The 5748-nt window shown below is 43.0% G+C and overlaps 1 long non-coding RNA gene across 1 annotated transcript in view; it reads right to left on the minus strand.

The window, feature by feature from the left end:
- Positions 1 to 4847, minus strand: part of LOC109306365 — a 14505-nt gene extending 9658 nt beyond the window's left edge. The window contains exon 1 of the long non-coding RNA XR_002099961.1: positions 4762 to 4847. This is a non-coding gene — a long non-coding RNA (uncharacterized LOC109306365). The remainder of the gene's footprint in view (positions 1 to 4761) is intronic.
- Between the last annotated feature and the right edge of the window lie 901 nt (positions 4848 to 5748).

Below are 5748 nucleotides of genomic sequence, written 5' to 3' on the forward strand. Positions count from 1 at the left end.
GGGGCGCAGAGGGAAGTCTGGTAGATGCTGTCTACCACCTCCTTCTCAGCCAGCTGGAGTTCTGGCTAGGGAGAAGAAGGGCGGGTCCAACCCTGCTCTCTGGAGAAGACAGCTCAGCTCAGGGCTGAAAAGCATGCTGGGATGATGGGGGGCCTCTGATTTATCTTAAACTAGGAAGGGGTCTGGGACAGAAGTTCCATAAACTGGTTTGACCCAAATCAGTTAAATCTGATACTACATTCAACCAGGTTTATCTTACATCAGTTTCAGCCATTTTGAAACTGGGTTATGTGCACTGAACTTATGTTCTGTTATGCGCTTCAACCAATTTTTGATCACTTGAACTGGTTTATGTGTAACTTTTGTCCCTAGTTGACATGCTCCTAAAACAGACTTTTGTGCAGCAGCAGAAGTTTGACCAATCCTTTTCCTTTATCTGGTAGTTTGAGTGAGATGCTAAGGCAAGTAGAGAGAATAAAAAACAGCATGTTTTCAAGTTTTTACTAATTTTTCATAACATTTCTTTAATTAAAAACATGTATATATGCCTCACTACCAAAGCTCCCTGTACTCACTGAATGATGGGAATAGCTACATCCATCAAAACTGCTTGAGGAATACCATACAGCATATGTATCCCAAAGGGACCAAGGGGTTTAGTCAAAGATGGATCACTGTCACTAATATATTTGTAAATAAGTAGACACTGAAAATTGATAGATGTACCACTAATGTTTGCTCAGAAAGGCCTAGAGTCAAAAGTGAAGTGTAGAGTGTTGGTAGCTACATATCAGTAAACTGCTGAAAAGGAATGCTAAATTGGTGTTATTTATATGTGAAAGTACAGATGATAAATATGCACAATTATCAAGAATAGGACAGATTAAAATAAAGCAGAGATTATTAAGTATAGAAAAGCTACTATAAAAAGTACTTAACATATTTTCTCCTTTTTGTCTGAGGCAAATTCTTTCTTTGCTGAAAAAATAATTAAATGAGTAAATATTTATCTTGGTTCCTCTGTGCTATGAAAGATTGAGTGGTACTCTCAACAGCCTAAATAATAGTTAGCAAAATGTTAACTGCAATACCTTAATTACTGATAAAAAACAAGACAGGCAGAAAGTACAGCTGGTTTTCAGTTCCTAGATGCACATTTGGTGCTGTTAGGTAAATTTTAACTTCATTTAATTATCCTACTAATTTTGCATTCCCTCAAGTACCTTCAGTGTTTGAAATTCAAATTGTTGTTTTTTTCACTGCCTTCAAGGCACTGTGTGAAACATTGGCATTCCCTACTCATGAGCCCTTGTCCCTTAATTTATCTCCTTTCATTCTGCTATTTTCTGAATGGCTCTTTTGTCCACTTAACATCAGAGTTAGAAAAGATCTTAGAGGCCTCTAGTCCAACCTGCTGTAAAGACCCAACATTCAGTTCTCCTAGGCAGTCACAGATAGTTTCAGAAAGAGCTGGACAGGCATCTCTCTCTGCTTATTTCAATGACAATCTTGATGTTTAGAATATCTTACTGAGTTGTTCCCCAAACTATTGATGTTGGCTAGAAAATGGTATTTACAAGTTTGCTTTTGGTAATTGCCTTATAGGTAAAGTAGATATGTCCAGTGCAACAGTAGGGGTAAACTGATTTCTAAAAAGTCTGTCTGTGATAGAGTTTCTCCAAGCCCCACTGTGTCTGACAGGCAAGCAGTAAACAGACATGCAGGCTGGGAAAGTAAAGACATGTTCCACACTCTACCATAACATAAGGTGTCAGCAGGTCACAGTGCCCAACTCTAGAGCCCTTGGGATTTCTGGTTTTGGGGGAAGAGATGAAATTAGGAGAAGATCAGTAAAGCCCAAATTGGGATGTGTGCATGTGATGGGTTTGTGAAACAAAGGATTATGCTGATAGGATAGAATGTGGACAGTATGACAACCACAGAAAGACAAATCAGCAATGCTCATGAATGAAGAGTCATCAGGAGGGAAAAAATAATACAAAAGAAGGGATTTCAGAGCAGCAAACAGTCCCGGAGAGGGAAACCTGAGGCCACCACGAACAGAGGGCACACTACCAGCCCATCTCATGCACCCCATTGGGGGTGGGAGGGCACATGAGCTTGGCCTCCAACCTTCAGGCTGTTGACATCTGACATTCAAGAGGGAACTAGGAACTTCAGAGTGAAGCTCATGTACTGGCTGGCCAGATGTATCTTGACTCTGATGACCACCCTGGGACTGGTAGATATAGAATTGTTTGCATCATTCTTATCTGCTATCACTGTGTATCATTAAAATTCACTGATTATCCAATGGGAAGGTTGTGGTCAGTCTGAGGGTTTGGGTCTGCCCAGAACAAAGGCATCTAGGTCATAAATCCAGTAGCAACAATTGACTTCCTCTCACTCTAAGTTATTTGTAATGTGATATTTATGATAAATCAGACAAGTAATCCAGACTAGCAGGGAGGTAATTGGAGTTGGTTAATATTTATAACATGTAATATAACCAAGAGCCAAAGGGTTAATGTTGGCAGGAGGTAAGTGAGAAATGGATACAGGCAGGGAACTCGGCAGAGGTTTAGGGAATCAGGGAACAGACTGAGGAACAGGGAACTGAGAAGCAGGCACCACACTAGAACATTTAATGCCAAGTACCAACAATCAGGACTAAGAATTGAGAACCAGGACTAAGAGAAAGCAAACAAAACCCTGGCTTGCATTATGGAGCTTCTACAACACCCCTGTCAGTAGTTAGAGTGGCAGGCAAGCAAACAAGCCCTCAGCCAGCCCTGATAGCTTGTGTAGGTCTGGCTGTTGATTGGAGCAGACTTCCAGTGCTGGCCTGGGCATGCTTTGTAAATGCATGCCGGCAGTGATTTGACACGCAACCCATGTTTGCTGATTCAAAAGCAAACTGGAGGAACATCCGAGCAGGACTGGAAGAGCTGTCTTTGAGGGAATATGAGCAACACACTGAGGGGGTTTGCCCCAGTAGGGGTGATTGGTGGAAGCCAGACTCTGAGATGCTTCTCACCATAACTGGCTTGGAGGAGCTGGGAAACTCACTGTTGAGGCAAGCATGGATCCCTGATGTCACAGACCGGAGATGGATCAACAGCAAACCTAAAAGAGAAGAGATTTGAAGCAAAGTGAATTTATGAGTACATGAGTTGAAGCACCGAGTCTAAACATGCAGCCCTACCCTAATACTGCCTAGAAGGTAACATAATGAACAATACAACCTTGAGATAAGAAAAAGACTGTTTCTAGACCCAAAGTCTGTGTATAAAAATGGAGAATTTGTAGTTTGTCCAGGTGAGGACAGACACCCTGAGTTCAATTCAACTAGACCTTAACAACATCTGGTTGGCATTAGGTGGGTGAAGGAGAGGTAAAGCCCTAAGGCTGAGAGGGGACCTGGTAGCAGCTTACTGCTACACTAGGGAAGTACATCAAGGGATTGGTGAAAAACTGTTCACCAGGGCACCCAAGAGGAAAACCAAGGGTAATGGACACAAACTCCTGGAAGATTGATTCAGGCTCAACATTAGGAAAAACTTCTTCATGGTCAGGGTGTCCAGACTATGGAATAAGCTCCCCTCAGAGGTGGTGCAGTCACCTGCTCTGGAAATCTGCAAGAGGAGACTGGACAGTCACCTTACTGGAGTCACCTGACCCCCAGTTACCTTTCCTGTTTAGTGCAGGGGTCTGGACCCAATGAACTTCCAAGGTCCCTTCCGGCCTTACAATCTATGAATTGATGACACTATGTTTAAGACAACAAGGCACTGAGGGAGGTAGGAGTAAGATCTTCCTCCCTTTTAACTATTAATTCTGGGAAAGACGTGGCAGGAGAGAATCCTCAGGAACCTTGAGAGTCTACGCAGTATGTCAAGCGGTCATCTCAGAAGGCAGCAGTAGTGCCAAGTCGAACTAAAAAGCCAAGGCACTCGTCTAGAGAGTGACACGGTAAATTACACTGTTCTTTCACTGCTAAGGGCTGCTTACCTCCTCCCCAAAATGTGCTGCCTGGTGCAGTAGTCTCGGAGCTGACTTAGCTTGTGAAGACTGAGGCAAAAAGGGGATTGAGCACTTCAGCCTTTTCTGCATTCTCCGTCACAAAGTTGCCCCCCCCCATTCAGTAAGGGACCCACACTTCCCCAATCCTCCTCTTACTACTGACATACTTGTAGAAACCCTTCTTGTTACCCTTCACATCCCTTGCTATCTGCAACTCCAATTGCACTTTCATCTTCCTGACCTCATCCCTACATGCCTAAGCAATGCTCTTATAGTCTTCCCTACTTATCTGTCCAAGTTTCTACTTATATATTTCCTTATGGTGACTTAGTTTACTGACGAGTTCCCTGCTAAGCCAAGCTGGTCTTCTGCCATACTTGCTAGTCCTCCTGTGCATTGGGATGGTTTGTTCCTATACTCTCAGCAAGGGTTTTTTAAAGTACAGCCAGATTTCTTGGACTCCTCTCCCCCTCAGTCTACCTTCCCAGGGTATCCTGCCCATGAGTTCCCCCAGTGAGTCGAAGTCTGTTTTTCTGATGTCCAGGGCCCTTACTCTGCTTCTTTCCATCCTTCCTTTCCTCAGGATCCTGAACTCAATTATCTCATGGTCCCTGCTGCCCAAGTCGCCATCCACTACATTCCCCACCAATTCCTCCCTGTTTGTGAGCAGCAGTTCAAGAAGAACATGGCTCCTAGTTGGCTGCTCCAGCACTTGCACCAGGAAGTTGCCCCCAATACTCAAAAATGTCCTGGATTGCATGCACACTGCTGTACTGCCCTCACAGAAGATGTCAGGGTGATTCAAGTCCCCCCCATGAGAACCAAGGCCTGTGATTGGGAAACTTCTGTTAGCCATGTGAAAAAAGCCTCATCCATCACTTTCTCCTGGTCCGGAGTTTCTAGCAGACCCCCCACAATGACATCACACTTGTTGCTCTCCCCTCAGACCCTAACCAAGAAACCCTCAATAGGACTATCTCAAGCTTCATACTGGATCTCCTCCACCTGTCCTTCCTGAAAGGTTTGTACCCATCCATGACAATTCTCCAGTCATCAAGCTCCCACCAAGTCTCTGTTATTCTAATCATGGCATAATTCCATAACTGTGCAAGGACATCCTCAGAGCTGTATAAATAAAAATAAACATTTCCCTTGGACTTGCAAGCAATGCTTCTATCACTATATCCCAGTATGCTATTGGATTCTTTAAGCAACAAGAACACCACACTGTTCACTCATATTCAGCATTATGGTCCATTATAACCATAGGTTTCGTGAAAGGCATCATGTACATGCCAGATGATGAATGGAAACACAGGCTTAAGGGCACAGGTTACTCGAAGAAAAAAAATCAAGATTTAAACCTCATGGCTATTATTTTCTGCCTATAATTAAACTTCCCCCGAGTTCAATTTGTAGCTCATAATTACCCACCAACAAAATGAAAACCCACAAATGAAGACTAATGTATTTTGTAAGGGAAGGGTATTAGATGGGGAAGGGAAGGAGGGAAAGAATTGTGAAAGAAGTTCATGTGTATGCTAGTACAATAGTAAGTTATTATCAAGGAGGTCTGTATGATGCCATATCACTTTTTGCTAGAGTAGGGAGGAATATAGGAGCAATAAGGGAAGAAATGAATTGTTTGCTTGCTAAAATCAGCTGGTTTTGATGAGGAGAAAACAGTTGTTACAAAAGATGATTGAGGTACAAATTTTAAAGCAC

Source organism: Crocodylus porosus, unplaced genomic scaffold, assembly GCF_001723895.1.
Source record: "Crocodylus porosus isolate Cpor-Errol unplaced genomic scaffold, CroPor_comp1, whole genome shotgun sequence".
Lineage (NCBI taxonomy): Eukaryota > Metazoa > Chordata > Crocodylia > Crocodylidae > Crocodylus > Crocodylus porosus.